The sequence below is a fragment of the Camelus bactrianus genome, chromosome 19, assembly GCF_048773025.1.
Source record: "Camelus bactrianus isolate YW-2024 breed Bactrian camel chromosome 19, ASM4877302v1, whole genome shotgun sequence".
Taxonomy (NCBI): domain Eukaryota; kingdom Metazoa; phylum Chordata; class Mammalia; order Artiodactyla; family Camelidae; genus Camelus; species Camelus bactrianus.
The window spans coordinates 10,428,867-10,448,224 of NC_133557.1; the positions used below are offsets into that span (position 1 = coordinate 10,428,867).

Genomic DNA, 19,358 nt, shown 5'->3' on the forward strand with positions numbered 1-19,358 from the left:
TTTGGATCCGGAGAGTTCCATGGTTCATACTCAGTTCGTGGCAAATGACCATCATAATTGGTCCATGCAAGGCCCTTCTGATGTTTTACTTACATTCCCCAAACTCCATCCACACATTCCTACACTCCTTCCCCTCCCCACCACGGGCACCCATGTGTGTATTTTTATATATCCCTGGACATAAAATATACGATGTTGTGTGTGTGTGTTTATATTACATAAATGGTACTAGGTAAGTATTCATTTTAGTGTTTCCTTTATCACCCATAATATGTTTTTAAAGATCTACTCATGTTACTATGGAAAAACCTAACTTTTTATATCCAACCACCTCTAAATATTCCAGGCTGAGCATCTGCTGTTTTGTTTATCTGTTCCCCCACTGATGGACATTCAGGTTGCTTCCAACCCCCTCTTACAACAAACAACACTGCGATGAACATCTTTGTGCATACCGTGCTGTTTGAAAACTTTTTTGGTTTTCTACCCAAGGACAGAATTACTGGATTACAGGGCATATATGTTTTAATTTTCACTGAAATCTGCTAAAATGACTCCACTAACAGTATGTGAAGGATGCTGTTCCCACATTTTCAGCAACTTCTATGGTTTCTGACTTTGTACTTTTTTGCATAGTTTGAATGTAAGGTGGCAACTCATTGCTGTTTTAACTTGCATTAAAATCTCTGGTAATCCTGAGATTCAGAACCTCCTCCTATACTTGACAGGCAATAAGGCTTCCCCTTCAGTGAATTGCCTGTTTGTATTTTTTCCCGTTATCTATTGGGTTTCCTGTCTTTTTCTTGTTGATTTGCAGGAGTAGCAGATATATTTTAGATATTAATCTCTTATTGGATATTGTTGTTCCAAATATCTTCTCCTAATCAGTTGTCCATCTATTAAGTTTATTTATGGCAGTGGTTCTCAAACTTTAGCATGCATCAGAATCTCCTGGAAGGACCCATATCTGGCTTACCCCATATGTGAGGCTCTTATCCTGTCTACCAGCCTTTGGGATACAATGATCACAGGCTGAGGCATTTGGACCTGCGGCTATGGGGAGCCTTAGTAAGTTCCTGAGTGAGGCAGCCGTGAGGGAGAAGTCCGTGGGCAATGGGCAGGGGCCAAAGAGATAGGAGTCCCCTTTAAAGGCCAGCAGGCTTTGCAAGAGGATCAAACTCAGAAATCACCTAGTCCTAATATAGGTCCAGCAACAGGGCTGCTGAGAGATGCTGGGACAGCTCTTACCCCACAGCTCCGAGGATGGAGCAATTTCCCTCATACCCCACGGAAGTCCCCACCCACTCCGGAGCTACTCTCTTACCAAAGCCATGTAACCCCTTGATTTCTGAGGTCCAAAGAACCCAGGCTCTGAGCATGGGGCCTCTGACCTTGCTTCCTCCTGCAGTGTTTGGAAACCCTGCCAGGATCATTTCCCATCAAGGTTCAGTTCCTAGCACAGCAAGACGGGAAACCCCCCGGGGGGTGGGACAGTTGATTCCTAAAGACCTTTAGGAGTGGGGTAAGGATGGAACTTCCCTCCCAGCTGGATCCCCTATGGGCAGTGTCAACCCACGGACAAATGGTGGTTAGTGAAAATGTCTCCAGCTGCCCCTTATACCCAAGCCCCTCCCATTTGGGGGCACTGCAACTTCTTACCCTGTCCCAGACTCCAACTGGAGACTCCTAGCAATCCTTCACAACCTGGGGCCACTGCCATTCGGTCACTGTCGTTTAGAGGGCACCCACACTGTGCCAGGAACTGTGAGTCACTAGAAGGAGAGACAGAATAATCCCCACTTGCTGGAGGGCTCCTAGCCTGATGGTCCCCAAATTATCACTGCACAAAGTTCTCAACTGTAAAATCAAAGAATGAGAAACCAGCACTTTCTGGGGAAGCTGGAAGGAGCTTCTCGAAGGTGACATATGAGCAAGACATTGAAGGATGAGTGAGATTTGGGGCAGGTAGAGAATAGCAGGGAGAGCCCCCCAGGCAGGCCCAGCCTGGGCACAAGCGGCGGGGGTGGGATGTGGAGGGGAGGGGAGCTGAAGGAGCAGGGCACACACCAGGACTGGTAACCAGTGGGTACCAGTGCACAGCTTTGGTGTTCCAGCTCCAAGGTCCGACTGAGAGGTTTTGAGTCCTAACCCTGTCATCTGCTAGTTGGGTGACCTTGGGGTAAGCCCCGAAATGTCTCTGGATCTTGGTTTCCTCATCTATAAAATGAGGTAATAATAACATCACTCTCATGGGTCTCAGAGATTGTGGTGAGGCTTAAACAAGATAATTCACATGAAAGGGCATCTAGTAAGTGCTCAGTAAATGCGACCATTATTGTTGCTGGAGGAGCACAGGGTGTGTGAGGTGAGGGTCAGGATTTGTAGGAGAGGAAACCAGAGAAATGGTCAGACTGAGAAGGCCCTGCCATGGCAGGCTAGGAAGTACAGGCAGAAAGGAACGAACTAATGGGCCTGCATTTTTTTGAAATGAATCTAGCTACTTGCATTTATAACATTTTCAGCTGCTAAATTTGGGGGTAATTTGTTACACAGCAATATATAACTAATACAGTCAATAAGTCTTTATTAAGCATTTACTGCATATCAATTCTGTGGGGAATGCAAGAGAAAAAGACACGGTCCTGCCCTCAGGGGAGCAGACCATGTGCACATTCAACCATTCAACCAATATTTATTGAGCACTTACTACATACCCAGCCCTGTGTTGAATGCCGACTCACAGAATGTTGGCAATTAAAATACCCTTCAGGACAAAGGGGAAATTTCAGGATTGATGGCAATGTCTATTTTAATGGCGTTGAAGTTACATAGATGTATATGCATTTGTAAAAATTCAGCAAAGAAATACTTAATCTTAAGCACTTTGTTGTACATAAATTTTACATTAAAAATACCATAAGCAAACACTGAACTCTAGGTAATATTATGTGTGCCAAAATAAGTTACTCTGAAACACATTTTAAAGATGAACTGATGGAGGGCTAGATGGATGGACATGTGATAAAACAGGTAGAATGTATGTGGTGAGTCTAGGGGTTTTGTTGTAAAAGTCTTCCAAATTTGTTTTACGTTTGAGAATTTTCATAATAAAATATTTGGGAAAAAGGACTCTCGATAACCATGTATACCAATCCTCTCATTTATTATTATTATTTTAACTACACAAATAAAAACAAATAGAGTCTAGTTTAAAAAAAGAGAAAAAGGTCACCATCTCTTTCTCCCTGACCCCAGTGTTCCTCTCTTCTTCAGTGACAGTCTCTGTTCTCGTCTACTGTGTAGTTTCCAGGCTCTTCTCTACACCTTTACACACATATATAGGTAAATACAAAAAACATGGGGGGTTGTGTATTTTTTAATGAATGTACTCTCCATACTATTCTGCAAGCATGTCTTGGAGGTTCTCTCCATGTTAATTCATATGCACCGTCTGTTTTAAACTGCTGGGTAGTTTGTACCCGCTCATTCAAGATGCGAGGCTCAGAGAGGAGGTCTTGCTCAGGAACAAACAGTACGTTAAAAGAGCTGAGGTGCCAACGGGTTCTCCTAGCTCCAAGCTTGGGAGCATTCTGCAGGAGCTCTGCCATCTTAGAATGGGACGGGGCGGGGCCAGGCCCTTTTATCCGGCTGAGCGCTGGCGGGCGGGCAAGTCCCGCTCTGCCCCGCCCCTTCCGGGCCCCGCCCCCTCCGTTTCCCCTGCCCCTCCAAAGAATAGGCCTGGACTCGAGCGCACCCGGACCCAGGAGGAAGTCAGCGTAGCGCTTCCTCTTTTCTTGGCCTCCGGAGACGCTGGGGGAAGGGAGGGGGGTTGTGAAACCGAACGGTCTCCCAACCCCTCCCCCTCGGGGAGACCCATCAGCTGGAGGTGGCCACGCAGCTGGGGCAGAAAAACAACTTCGTGGACACCCCCTAATATCCCCATCCCCGCCACACCCCTGAATAGGAGGCCAGCTGTTTCAAGGATGGTACCTGGGGTAGGTAAGCTTCCGAGAGGCCTACAAGCCAGCCTCCCTTGGTCACCCACACGAGAAAGCCCCAGCTCCTTATCCGCTGCCGCTTCTGCTGCTGCTACGGTCCCCAGCCTCATGGCCCGTCTGTTCTTGCCTAGGGCTTCAGGCATCAACCACACAGAAGTTTTGTGGTTCCTCAAACAGGCCAGGCTCTTCCTCCCTCAAGTCATTGTCAGGCTGTCCCTTCTGTTGGAATACCCTTTGCTATGACATTCCACTAGCATCATTTAAGCCTCAACCGATTACCTTCAAGAAGTCCTCCTGATGTACACCAGGCTGGACCAGTATCCCTCCTATTTGGTTCTACAATATCATGAGCCTCTCTCTCTACCCCAGAATTTTCCACTTCTCTAAGTTATCGGTCTAGTTTTTTGTCTCCCTATTTGGATTGGGCGTTGCTTGAGGGCCCAGACTACCTTGTCCAGTTTTGTCCTCCTAGCTCCTGGCGGCATTTGGAGAGATAAAAGGGCCTAGGCCCCAGCCATGCCCCCGTTCCTGCAGGGTGTGCCCAGACCTGAGAGCTAGGACAATGCGTTCCCATCCCAGCTATTCTAACTTACTTTCTGTTCCTGAGCAAGACCTCCTCTCTGAGCCTCCAATCTTGGATAAGAGGGCACATCCTACTCAGCAATTTAAAACTGAGAAGATATATATGAATCAACATGGAGAGAGCCCCAAGACATGCTTACAGAATAGTATAGCAAGTATGTTCATTTTTTTAAAAAATAACATGGTTTTGTGTTTACCTATGTATGTGTGTAAATGTGTAGAGAAAAGTCTAGAAACCACCCTGTAGGCCCTTAATACATGTTAATAGAATTAATCAAAAAATGAAGGGTTTGGATCCCAGCAGTGTCATTCAGTAAACGCACATTCATTTAGTTTCTTTCATTCATTCAATTTCCTTCATTCATTCAGTTTCTACATCTGTAAAACGTGCACATGAACAGTACCTGCATGGAACTTGCACAAAAAAAAAAAAAAAGTAGAAGAGACAGACAACAAACAAGTTAACATATAAATATGTATTAGAGTGCCTGACGGTGACAAGTTCTCTGGAGAAAAATAAGCCAGGGCAGGGTGGGGTGGAGTGAAAAGATGGGGGATGAAGGAGTTTTTTTTAAGAAGAGCGGTCAAGGACCTGCTGAGGGCTGTCTTCTCAGATTTTCATTTGCCTCTTGGAAAATGGGGTCGGCAGTGACCTCCTGCCTGAGAGGGTGTAGCGGTGAAGTGAACACTGGCTACTTTGCAAATAAAAGGGGAAATATCTGAGCCCTGAAATAATCATTGTGGCTCTCTTCCCCATCTGCTATCCTGTTTTGAATATAGAACAATCAGCAGTTCCCAAAGAACTTGAAATAGGAAAATATATTTTTTAAAGAGCCAGCTTCTGACTCCCTGTAAAGTGAACCTACTTTGTTCCCTAGCTCCTGCCCTCCCTCCAGGACTGAGCCCTGTGTCTGTCCTGTAGTCAGTATCTCTCTCCCTACTCCTCAATCTCCAGATCACACTTCCTAAGTTTGTGTAGCTGTTACAATCATGGCCTTTGGGGACACACTGGAGGCTCACAGACCTGGCTTGGAATTTGTTGCTGACTGTATGACCTTGGGCAAGTGTCTTTACCTCTCTCAGCCATCCACTTATAATCATCTCCATCTCAAAGAGATTAAATGAGATGGTGTAAGTGAGGGTATAATAATGAGTTTGCAATGCAATGATTCAATGATCCAATGATCTGGTGAAGTAAAAATTCTTACCATTCCATTTCACAGAATAGGAAGCAGGGGCAGGAGCAGTTGAGTAACTTACCCAAAGTGAGAGGCTGTCAGTCCATTCTTGATGCCTTTGCTTTCATCATTCCGACACCCCTGGCCACAGTGTCAGGTGCATATTCAGAAACTTTCTTGACTCTTCATCCTCTAAAAATCCTACCCAGCCTCAATTCAATCTTGTCCATGAAGTCTCTGAGTTTTTAAAAAATGACTTAATTTTTGAATAGTTAATATTTTCAGGTGGTTCAAAATTCCAGAGGACAAAGGGTATACTGGGACCAATAAGTCTCCCTCCCTCCTCTGTCCCCCAGCCACACAGTTCCATTCCCTGGAAGAAACCACTGGGACTGTTTCCTTTGTGTGCCCTTCCTGACGCAGTCTAGGCATATGCTGGTAAATTCCCACACACTTGTTCTTTTGGTTGACACAAATGGTAAAATACAATAGAAGCTTTTGTGCACCTTGCTTTCCCCCCTTACTCACTTGTTCCATATTAGTACATAAAGGTTTTCTTCATTCTTTTAAAAAAATTTTTAAATTGAATTATAACTAACATATTCATTAATTTAAATATAAAATCCAGTAATTTTTAATATATTCCCAGATTTGTGCAGCCATTACTACAATAAATTTTAAGATATTTTTATTACCCCCCCAAAAAAAACAACCACTCCTTATTTCTCCCCAACCCCAGCCCTGGACAACCACTAATCTACTTTCTGTTTCTGTAGATTTGCCTATTCTGGACATATCATATTAATGGGATTATACAATATATGATCTTTTGTGACTGGTTTCTTTCACTTAACACATTTTCATCCATGTTTTAGCATGTATCAGAACTTCATACCCTTTTATTGCCAAATAATATTCCGTTGAATGGATATAGCACATTTTATTTATCGATTGCTGGACATCAGAGTTGTTTCTGGTTTTGGGCTATTATGAATAATACTGCTATAAAAATTTCATGTGTAAAATTTTATGTAGACATATATTTTCAATTTTCTTGGGTAGAAACCTAGGAGAGGGTTTGCTGGGTCACATGGTAACTTTATGTTTAACCTTCAGAGGAACTGCCACACTGTTTTCCAAAGAGCCTGCACCATTTTACATTCTCACCACAGTATACAAAGTTTCTAAGTTTTTCATATTCTCATCAACAGTTGCTATTATCTGTCTTTTTTATTATTAGCCATTCTAATGGATGTGAAATAGCATCTCATTGTGGCTTTAATTTGTATTTTCCTAATGACTAGTGATATTAAGCATCTTTTAATGTGCTTATTAGCTATTTGTATAGCGTCTTTGGAGAAATATCTATTCAAATCTTTTGCCCACTTTTCAATCATGTTATATTTTTATTATCAAGTTGTAAGTGTTACTTATATATTCAGGATACCAGTACCTTATCAGGTCTATGATTTGCAAACATTTTCTTCCATTCCATGGGTTGTCTTCTCATTTTCTTGACTGTATCATTTGCAGCACAAGTTTTTCATTTTTATGAAGTCCAATTCATCTGTTTTTTCTTTTGTCACTTATGTCACACCTGAGAAGGCTTTGCCTAACCCAAGGTCATGAAGGTTTACTTCTTTTTGTAAAAATTATTTTATTTATTTTGGGGGGGAGGTAATTAGGTTCATTTATTTATTAATTTTTAGAGGAGATACTGGGGATTGAACCCAGAACCTTGTGCATGCTAGGCATGCACTCTACCACTTGAGTTAATTCCTCCCCCCTCACAAAGATTTATTTCTAAGAGTTTTATACTTTTAACTCATACATTTAGGTCTATGATCCATTTTAAACTAATTTTTGTGGATAATGTGCGGTAGGGGTTCAATTTTATTATTTTGCATGGGGATATCCTGTTGTTTCAGCATCATTTGTTGAAAAGACTTTTCTTTCCCCTCATTGAATTGTCTTGACCACCTTATTGAAAATCAATTGGCCATGAATGTGAGGGTTTACTCTGGACTCTCAATTCTGTTCCATTGATCTTTATTTCTACCTTTACCACAGTGTCTTGATTACTGTAGCTTTGTAGTAAGTTTTCAAATTGGGAAGTGTGAGTTCTCCAATTTTGTGTTATTTTTTCAAGATTGTTTTGGCTGTTCTTGGTTCCTTGTATATTTCCATGAGAATTTTAGGATGAGCTTGTCTATTAAAAAAAAGACATCTGGGGTTTGACAGGGATTAGGGTGATCACTCTGGGGCATATCAATGCTAAGTTTTCCAATCCACTAAGGGATGTCTTTTTCCATGAGATATTTTGTCCATCCTGTAAGATGACTTTATTTAGTTCTTCTTAAGCATCTTTCAAGAAAGTGTCTTAATTTTCAGGGAATCTTGCACTTGTTTTGTTAAATTTATTCCCAAGTACTTTATTCTTTTTGGTGATATTGTAAGTGAAATTGTTTCCTTAACTTTATTTTCAGATTATTCATTGTTCCTGTATAGAAATATAACGCGTTTTCACACATCCTTATCCTTTCTGACAACTGCTTGGTACTCCATTATTGTGTTATTGTTTATTTTCCCAGTCCCCAAATGATGAACATTTAGATTATTTCCAGTCCTGTCCTAGTAAAAGTGGTGCTGTAGTGACTCTCCTTGTACATACCCATGAAGTCTCAGGCATTCCGATCTTTTTTCTCTCTGAGCTCCTACAACTGCCAGTTGCCACCACCTTGGACCATGCTGCCCTCATCTTGCCCTTGGATGACTGCCTCAGCCTGCTCACTGGGTTCCCTGCTTCCCCCTGGGCCCTTCAATCCATTCTCCCCCCAGCAGCCAGAGAGATCCCATTAAAACACAAGCCAGTGTGGCTTACTCCTCTGCTCAGAACCCTCCAGTGGCTCCCATCTGGTGTCAAAGTTTAACATCAATACTAAGATGTTCATGGCCTCACAATCTATCCCCACAACTCCTCCAGCATCATTTCTATTCCCCTCCATGCCCACTCTGTTCCATCTACACTGGCCTCCTTGTGTTCCTTAAACACATCAAGTGCAGTCGCACCTCAGGACCTTAGCTATTACTCTTCCTTCTACTTGGAACACACTTCCCCTAGACTATCCCATGACTCACTTCTCCCATTCAGCAGATCTCTGCTGACATGCGCCCTCTTCAGAGAGGCCATCCCTGACCACTCTGTCTCCAGCCACATCATCACTTCCCCCCAACCCCTGCCACCTCTCCCCTTGCTTTCCTTTATTTTTCTTAATAATCCTTATCATTCTCAGGCATAAGATGTTAGTTGATTCTCACAATGACTCACTGAGGTAAACACTATTATTATTCCCACTTGACAGATTAGGAAACTGAGGCTCAGAGAGGTGACTTGACATGTGCAAGATCACTTAGTTGATAAATGGCAGTGCCAGGGTTTGAACTCTAGTTTGACTCCAAAGGTGCAATGTTTAGTGCCACTACTTATGGTCAGCTATGTTCCCCATGACAGTGAATGAATGAATGCACGAATAGACAAAATGTTTTCCATCCCAAACCATGGTAAGGCAGTGTTTTAGGATAAAATCTGTAATTGTATCAGTGTTCTTTAATGTTAATATGAGTTAGGTGGGAAATTTTTTTTTTTATTAAAATGACTGAATTGGCTAGGATGGGGAGAAACTGGAAACCATACATCACTGATGGAAATGTATAATAGTATAATTACTTTGAAAACCAATTTAGCAGTGTATTATAATGTTAAACATATACTTACTATATGACCCAGCAATTCCAGTCCTAAGTATTTACCCAAGAGAAATGAAAACATGTTCACACAAAGACTTGTACATGAATATTCATAGCAGCTTTATTCATGTAACAGAAACAATCCAAATAGCTATCAACAAGTAAATGGATAACTAAATAATGATATATCTATACTATGGAATACTACTCAACAGTAAAAAGGAACAAAATACAAGAACATAAAACAACATGGACTCTCAAAAGCAATGTATGAGAAAAAAGAAGACAAAAAAAAAAAAAAAACCCCATAGTGTATGACTGCATTTATGTGAAATTCTAGAAAAGACAAAGCTAATCTATAATGATAAAAAGCCAATCAGTTGTTACCTAAGGAAATGGGTGGGAGAAATTGACTGCGACAGGGTGTAAGGAAAATTTTCAGAGTGATGGAAATGTTCTATGTCTTGATTAGGGTAGTGGTTACAGAGATGTATACAATTGCCAAAATTCATCAAGCTGAATGTTTATAATGGTGCATTTTATTTATAAAATTATGTCTTAATAAAATTGATAGGGGCTTTAGGAACACATACACAGATTTTACTGCAGCATTACTTTAATAGCAAAAAAAAAAAAAAAAAACTGGGGAAACTGGCTGTTGACAGGAGAATGTTCTGGCTGTCAGTGGTCCTTTACCATCAGAATGGCAAACTTGTGGAATAAGATGTAGCCAAAGCTGACAATGACATTCTCATATCCCTAACATCTGCATCTCTCTTCCTAGGGGCTCTCTCTGGTGGCTGAACCGTGCATGGGGCAGGCCAGAAATCCTGGAGCATTAAAACCTACCCCACCCCGGGAGCAGCCCTCATCCAATGTCTGACAGGAGTTGGTGTATAAATGCCCCAGCTCCCTCATGTCTTACATGGGATAACTCTGAGGTGGGAATAGCACACTGTCCAGAGTTCCTTCCCCACTGGAACTGAGCTCCAGAAGCCCACAATTGGGGCTTGTTTGATAATGTCTTAATTGGCTTCCTTCCCTTCCCTGTCTCAGTCATCCACTCCCCTACCAGTGTTTTCTGCATCTTCCAAATAACCATCTTTCACTTGAATCCATGTCTAGAGTTTGCTTCTGGGGAATTCAAATTAAGATCAGCAGATGATACCAAGGGTCGGTCAAGGTATGGGGAAATGGTGGGAGAGGAGTCCCAGCAGCCGCCATCCTACAAGCATCTGTCATTCTCAGCAAAGCAAGTCTTTATAAAATCCTCACGTGGGTTCACAAGGGGACATGTATGAGGATGTCCCCTTATGGCATTGTTTATGGTAGTGTGAAGTTGTGTGCAGTCTGGGTATCCATGACTAGGGGAATGGATCAGTAGACTATGGAGGATGTAGAAAATGACCTTCAGCAACATGGCTAGATATCAATAGTATCTAGTGATGGACTGGAAAAAAAGTACAAAATTGAATAAGTACCACCCAAGTAAATTAAACACATAATTAAAATGTTATCTATTTTTTAAAGTGCATGAATGTATTTAAATACATAAATCAGACACATAAGAGCAAGGTCATTATCTTTCTTATTCAGGATTCTGTCCTCCCTCCCCACTGACTCCCAGAAGACGTTTGGTCATATCTGGAGACATGTTTAGCTGTCACAGTTGGGGAAGTGGGTTGCTACTGGCATCTACTGGATGAAATCCAGGAATGCTGTTCAGCATCCGACTATGCACGGGACAGCACCCCCCACAACAAGGAGTTCCAGGACCTAAATGGCAATAATGCTGAGGCTGAGGAGCCCTGTGTAGCCCAGTGCCCAGGATAGTATTGCTGAATGAATGAATGAATGAGAGATGATGGTGACCTGAACTGACTGGTAACACTTGGACTAGAGACTCAGTAAGATTCCTGTACATCGTGGAGGTGTGTTCGGCAGAATTTAGGGTGACAGCTCTCTTCCCAGGAGCAGGTGTGCTTTGCCCTTGTCTGGTCTGAGCACATCTCTCATCTGCAGCCTCCAGCTATGCCCTCCAGCCCCACTTTCCGCCCCCTCGATTTTCAAAGTCCTCTGAGCTGCCTGGAAGCCGGCAAGGGGTGAGCCAGGCTGGTTCCTGCAGGCGAGGAACTTTGCCTGGCGTTTGAATAGCGAGGGGCCTGCAGAGCGGAAACTGTAGACCACAGAAGGGCAGGAAAGGCTTGGGACGCAGCTTTGGGGAAGGGCCTGGGGCTAGAAGAAGGGGGTTGGAATGGTGGGGAAAACGGATTGGAATGCTTGGGGGAGGGGAGTGGATTTAGAATCCTGTGAGGGTGACGAGAGTGTGATTAGGATCCTCCGGAGCCAGTTTAGAATCTTTTGATAGGTGGCATCAGAAACCCTGGAATCTTTGGATGGGCCAGATTAGAATCCTGGGGAGTGGAATAAAATCTTACAGAAACAGGTTGGGATCACCTAGGAGCAAGATTAGAATCCCTAGGATTAGGGTCATAACTCTTGAGGGCTGGGTTAGAATCTTTTGAAGAAAGGTGTTATGATCCTTTGGTTGGGTGGGTTAAAATCCTTGGGGGCAGAATTAGAAATCTCAGGTAGGCGAGGTTAAAATTCCTTCAGATATGAGATTCAAAATCCTTTGGGGCAGAATTAAGATCTCGGGAGGAGGAGATGAGGTGTTGGGGTTCCCCGGAAGGGAAGGGTTTAGAATCCTTTGGGACCAGTTTGGGGCGTTGGGAGGCGGAATTAGAACGCATTCGAGGAGGAGATTTGGACCTTTGAGGGACCGGCTAAAATTCTTGGGAGCGGAGTTATTATCCTTCAGGGACGAGATTAGGATTCTTGGGGGCAGGATAGAAGCCTTAGATAGGTGTTTTTAAAAAATCCTTAGACGACTTGATTAGGATCCTGGAAGGTGGAGTCGGAGATTACAGTCCCTGGGGTGGGGTTAGAATCTTGGGGGCAGGGTTAGGATACTTGGGGGCGGAGTTAGCATCGCCCCGGGCGCGGCTAAGGCACCCAGTTGGCCTGTGGGCGCCACCGCGTCCCTGATTTCAGCTCGAGCGCACCGCCGAGCCTAGAGGCGAGTGGGAGGGGACGCCGACAGTCCAGCGCGAGTGGGGCCCCAAAAGACCCACGGAACCGAAGCCCCTCGGAAAGCAGCCCCGTTCTCTTCTCGAAAAGTCAGTCCATCTTCACTTGGGCACGGACTCCCCGGGATCCCGGGGGCTGCCAACCTGGGGGGGCGTTCGAGCTGCGAGGATCCGGGCTGCCCGCGGGACGAGGAGCGGGCGCCCAGGTGAGTGCCATGGACCCGGGATGGGGGACGCTGGCCTGTGAGCTCAACCTGAGAGTCTGAGCTGCGGAAGGAGCCGGGGGTGCTGGGTCGGTCAGCCTAGGATGCAACGGGAAGGGACCGTCGAGGGAGTTCGGACAGGCCGTGGGATGTGGGGCTGAGCTGCAGGGGAGGGTGCCCAGATGAACAGGGGAACTGCCCAGCTGTGAACTTGGGAAAGCTTTAGCATGACTGTATGCCTCAGCCGCCACTTCTCTAGGCTGTCCAGGTTCCCCTTCTGCGAGGGAAAAAAAAAAAAAAAAAAAAAAAACCAAGAAGGGCTTCACGGAGCTCGGGAGGGGAAGGCCCTTATGGTTCCTGGTGGGGGTGGGTGATGGTCACGGTCACGGCGGATTGGCAGCCATAGTGAGGAAGGGGACAGCTGGCCATAGGCGTGACGTGTGAGCCACACCCAGACAGGGCTGCAGCTGGGTCTGCTGGCTAAGCTACCTCCTCCCACGCTGGGCCCTGATCCCCAGCTGGTCTAAGTCAAACCCCAAGCCTCCTGGACAGACCACAGGACACCTGGCCCCTCACTTTTCCTCCTTGTGAGACCTTGGACAAGTCACTCTCCCTCTTTAAAATCCAATTCCCTCATCTGTCAAAGGGGGCGATTCAGTCTTTCCTCCAAGGCTGCAGTGAGCTAGAGTATGTTCGAGGTTTTGTATGTCAGACTTTACTGTAGTGGTTAAGGAAGGGGTTTCTGGAAGCAACCAGCCTGTTGGACTTTGGGCAAGGAATTTAGCCTTTCTGTACCTCCTTTTCCACAAATGTAGGATGGGGATATTAAAATAATGGCTCCCTCATAGAGTTGTTTTGAAGATTAGATTGCGATGCTGAAGGAAAGCTCTTAGAGCACTGCTTAATACATGCTAACTATTGTCTGGGCACCCGGTGATTCTCAAACTTCAGCGGCACATCAGAATCACAGATTTCTAAACCTTGACCCCAGAGTTTGTGATTCAGTAGGTCTGCTGCAGGACCCCAAGAATCTGCATTCCCAAATGATGGTCATTGCTGCTGGTTCAGAGGTCACACTCGAGAACCACTTTGGCCTGCACAGGGAAAGGCCTCAATAGATACCAGTTCTCTCCACTGCTTTATATCCCTTTTTGGGACGAGGGGGAGGGGGTTAAAATACAGAAGTAAAGAGACTAGCATGCTAAAAATCCCAGGAACCCACTACTCAGAATTAACAAATGTTCGCATTTTGTCCTGCTTGCTTCAGATTTTTGAAAAATAATATCACTAAAAGTAACAGATAAAATTGAAGCCTCCCCACCTGGTATTCCTCTCAGTCCTGTTTTTCTCCTTCCCCAGAGGCAACCGCTGTCATGAATTATAGCCCTTCCAGTCCATGCCCTTAAAAAATTAATACATACATGTGAGTGCATAAAGAATACATAGAATTGTTTTCTATGTTTTAATGGAAATGCTATCTAACTGTGAGATTCTTAACAAAATTTCATTTTCCCCTGCCTTCTTGTCATAAGCTGTCATGGTCTAGCCAGGATGAGAAACAGAGTTCTACTTTATAACTTCTAAGTGGAGGACCCCAGCAGGGGAACACCCTACCTTATTTCTCATTCCCCTGGTGATGAACATTCAGATTGTTCCAGCTGTTCACGACAACCAACAGCACTGCTGGGACCAGCCCGGATGTGTGGTCTTGGGCACATGTTATAGGTGTTTCTAGGGGAAAGCACCAAGAGGCTGGATGGCTCTCCAGAGGGGCAGCTGTTGCCTGCTTCTTTTGTGTATGAGGAGGACTGAGGCTTGGAAAGGTGACCCAGAGAGTCTGAGGCAAAAAGGGAAGAAAGAATCTGGCTCTGCTGACCTCCCAGCTCTCTCTAGACCCAGGGCCACTGTCACCTGCTCTCTGCTGCAGGAGAGCAAAGATTTTCATCCACCTCGTTCACTGTGCCTGACACTTAGTAGATACTGAAACAGTGGAAACATAAATCTTTTTAAAATTTTTTGAATAACGAGCATTTCCATTTATTTTTAATGGTCTTTTCTGAGCATGTTTTATTTAATGTAATTAGTAAAATGCTGCATGTACAATTTTTATCCCACTTATGTACCTAGTATTACATTGTAAGCATTTTTCCACATCATTAAAATGTCCTTGAATTTTTTTGGGGGGGAAGTAATCGAGTTTACCTGTTTATTTTAATGGAGGTACCGGGGATTGAATTCAGGACCTCATGCATTCTAGGCATGTGCTCTACCACTGAGCTATACCCTCCACACCCAAAACGTCCTTGTATTTTTAATGGGCGCATAATATTCCACTGTTTGGATGTGCCATAATTTGTTTAGCCATCATAGCAAGGCACTTTCATGTAGTTTGCAATTTTAAAAAATATTTTAGGGAAGGAAGGTATAGCTCAGTGGTAGAGTACACGCTTAGTATGTATGAGGTCCTGCATTCAATACCCAGGACTGCCATTAAAAATAAATAAAAATATAAACTAAAAAAATCTAATTACCTCCCCTCCAATTTTTAAAAAGTATTTTTAGGTGAAATCCACACAACATTGCAAAATTAACCATTTTAAAGTGAACAGTTCAGTGACATTTATTACATTCACAACCTCTGTGTAATTCCAAAACATTTCCAACTTCCTGAAAGCAAACACTGTACCCATTAAGCAATTCCTCCTGTCCTCCCTCTCCCCAGCCCTTGGCAACCACCAACCTGCTTTTGGTATCTATGGACTAATTTATTCTGGATATTGCATATAAATGGAATCACACACTGTGTGACCTTTTGTGACTGGTTTCTTTCACTTAATGTAAGATTTTCAAGGTTCATCCATGTTGTAGCCTATGTCAGTATTTAATTCCTTTTATGGCTGAATAATATTTCATTGTATGTGTACACCACAATTTGCCTATCCGTTCATCTGTAGAAATTCGAATTGTTTCCACCTTTTGACTATTGTGACTAGTGTGCTGTGAACATGCATGCACATATATTTGAGCACCTGTTTTCAATTCCCTTGGGTCTCTACCTAGGAGTAGAATTTCTGGGTCACATAGTGACTCCATGTTTAATGCTTGAGAAATTACCAAATTGCATTCCACTATTTTACATCCCCATTGGCAATGTACAAGGGTTCCAATTTCTCCATGTCATGGCCAACACTTGCTCTTTTCATTTAAAAAAATTATTATTATAGCCATTCTAGTGGGTGTGGGAAGCACGAATCTTAATCTCACCCCAGCCGGGCTGCTCTCTGGGGGCCCTTTCCCCAGAGGGTGAGGGGAAGGTTGTCTGCGTTCAGAGAACCAGCCAGGATTTGGACTTTAAATTCTTTAATAAAGTAAGTCCCACAAGGGCACAGACATGCCTGTCTCCTAAACTACTGTATCTCTAACACATGGGACCTGGCACATAGTAGGGCCTCAAAAATACTGAATTGTGACTGTTGAACAACTCCTCCCCTCCCTTGCCTGAGATATTTCAGCACGTAGGTGTCTTTCAGTTGGCCCTACCTAGTTACTCTTTTAAAATTAGTTGCCAACAATTAAAGTCAAGAGAGCGCACATAAATCAGGATTTCTGTCTTCTCTTGAAGAACTGGAAGTGTTGGCAGACCTGGGACGAGAACCTTGGTATCCTGTGCTCCTCTGCTATTCACTCATGGCGGCATCAGGGATGCTGAATGGGGGCTACCCCATAGACAGCACCTGAGCGGTCCAGTTTTCAGCCCCCTTGCCTGGACCACCTTCCTCCTGTAGGTGGCCCTATGGGCCCCTGCAGCCATTTCACAGCCCTCCACCTGTGACAAGGCCTCCTTTTTTTTTTGTTTAATCGATAATAATAAATCTGGATTTCTCTATGGAGTGTGGCTGAAGACCTCCCTTTTTATAGAAAAGGGATGTCTAGCCCAAAGAGGGTAAGTAACTTTCCCAAAATTACACAGAAAGTCCACAGTACAATCACTCTTAGCCTTTGACTTTCTAAACAAATCTCCAAAGCACTTTGATCCCCACCCCATTTCTCCAGTTTCCTCTACCCCAGGCCTGGGAGTTTCAGGGTACTTTCAGAGGCATGGGTAATGATGCAGAAGAAATCCTTGCTTGAATATAAAACATGCCCTATTCTTGGCCAGTGTCTGTGGCCACCCATGCTCACCCTTTGCTGTCACTGCACCTTCTGGATGGCACCGCACTGACGTTTGCCTTCCTGATCCTGCCTATAACACCTGCCCGAGCTCCCACCATCACCATGAAATCCTTTGGTCCAGGAGACCTAGATGCAGCCAAGAGAATAGGAGCACCTCCCTCAACTCTGCCAGAGAAATGAAGAGCAGGAGACAGAGCCCAGGACACCTGAGTTTGGGTGCTGATGCTGCCTTATACAGGTTGTGATGAATTGGGCAAATTCCTTCACTCTCTGAGTCTCAATTTCCCCATCTGAAAAATGGGAATAAGAAGAATACTGCCTCCCAATTCATACAATACAGTATTTCTTTGATGTTAACATACAGAAATGACATTCCATATTTTCTATGAGTTTATATTTCTCAGCTTGAGTTTCTTCAGAAGCAGACCCTAGAAAAGATTTCAAATGCATTTACTACTTAGTTTATTTGGGAGTGGATCCAAGAAAACCCTGGTAGGAAAGTGGGGAAGCAAGACAGAAAAGAGAAGGCAGCCAATAAAGGTGTGTTATGTTATCAAGCCAGATCCACTGTAGTCACCTGGAGCTCAGAGGCACTGAGAGCTCCAGGCTCCAGTGAACCCGCTCAAGAGATGAAGGAACCGGGATATTTATCCACCTGCTCCTGTATATCACTGGTTGAGGGCGGCTCCTGGGGGATGATAATTCTCTAGCACTTCCACTCGCCAAGCTCATGGGCAGAGCAGGCACCAATGGCCATGGAGAAATCTCTCAGGCAAGGAGATGCAGGTGCTGGCAGTTGGAAGTGCCGCAGAAGTGTTCCGAAATGGTGAAGAAAGGGGGAGTGAGGGGGCAGGGCACGGCAGCGTCTGTTTTAATACAGTGTGTGTCTGCAAGCGCACATGCAGCGACTACCTGGAGGTGGGGGCGTGGCCGTGGAGGACCTGTAAAGGGAGTAATCCAGAGGTGCCTTAGTTTTATCTGTATTGTTTTCATTTTTAACAAGGATGACATACTCTTTTACTGGGTGATGAAAGGCAATTTTTAAAATTGTTTTTAGAATATTTTATCTTTTTATTTTTATCTTTTAAAATTGAAATATAGTCAGTTTACAATGTTCCATCAATTTCTGGTGTACAGCGTAATGTTTCAGTCATCCATATACATACATATATTCCTTTTCATATTCTTTTTCATTATAGATTACTATAAGATATTGAATATAGTTCCCTGTACAGTAGAAACTTGCTGTTGACCTATTTTATGTATCTGCAAAAATGAAAGGCAATTTTTAAAACAAAATTCATACCCTCCAAAACAGAAAAGAACAGGCCCTGTCAGCTACAGAAAAATAAGTGTAAAAGGATCGGAGCACGTGATCTTGAGGCTTTGAGGCTTCCATTTGTGGGGGACAGGTTTGGAGGCAGCTGACCTTGGAGCATCATGGGAAGTTGACATGAAAAGTTGTCCCTGGGGCAAACTGGCCACCATGTCCTTTCTGAAAGGGGGCCATCTCCACTCAGCTCCAACCAAGGAAAGACTTTGTTCCCCTCCAAGCAGAGGTGAACAAACATGGACAGCCCTTCTCAGTTTAAACACACATTTGTAACTATTGTTTAAATGCGGAAAACTAGGTCACCCGGGCAGCTAAAGGAGACTTCATTCAATTAGTCAAGAATTTATTGAGCACCTCTAATTGTGAATTATGAAATGAATCATAAATATTTCACTTAAATTATAATGGAAATCACCAGAAGGCATAAAAAACAAAGAGCATTTGGAAGTAGTACTAGTGCTCCCTTTGAGAAACAGAATTAGGGGTAGAAAGAGATAAGAACTGCTAGTTTTCATTTTATATATTTTTTCCTTATAGTTGGAATATTTTTACTCTGCTGCTATAATCTAAATGTTTGTGTCCCCCCTAAATTCATTCATCCTGTCTCCTCTTGCCTCTTGCTACTCCTCAATGCACCAACCATGTTATGGGACAAGTAGTTGGAACGCATGTATCTCAGAGCCACCCCTCTGGCTGAGTCAGGCAAATGATCCAAGGCCCGAGCTCCTCTTCAGTGTGTTGCTCTGTCTCTTGCTGTTGTGTAAACCGGGGCATGACACTCGCCCTCTCTGGGGTCGCTGGTCCCACCTGTGTAACAAAGGTCTCTCCAATCCTTTCCTGTTTGCAAAGTCAAAGTTTTGGGCTTTTGATCAGAAAGAAGGGAAGAGATGGGGAGTTAGGGGTGACTCCCAAATGTCCATTAGGGATAACAGTCTCTTGGCAATTTGGGCGGTTCATTCAGAAGACAGTCAGGGAACCCAAGGAGAGGGAGGTGTAGGACTCCACACTCCAGAAAACTCTTCAGGGCACTGGTCCCTGATAAGGGAAAACTTTCT

The 19,358-nt window shown here is 43.9% G+C and overlaps 1 protein-coding gene and 1 non-coding gene across 3 annotated transcripts in view; one reads left to right on the forward strand and one right to left on the reverse strand.

The window, feature by feature from the left end:
- The first annotated feature begins 12,511 nt into the window (after positions 1-12,511).
- HCK (HCK proto-oncogene, Src family tyrosine kinase) overlaps positions 12,512-19,358 on the forward strand; it is a 36,550-nt gene continuing 29,703 nt past the window's right edge. For both annotated transcript variants that reach the window (XM_010960880.3, XM_010960882.3), the window contains exon 1: positions 12,512-12,800. The gene's annotated coding sequence lies outside the window, so the exon portion shown is untranslated. The remainder of the gene's footprint in view (positions 12,801-19,358) is intronic.
- Positions 15,013-15,085, reverse strand: TRNAS-AGA (transfer RNA serine (anticodon AGA)). The gene has a single exon. It is a non-coding gene; the product is annotated as a tRNA-Ser (tRNA).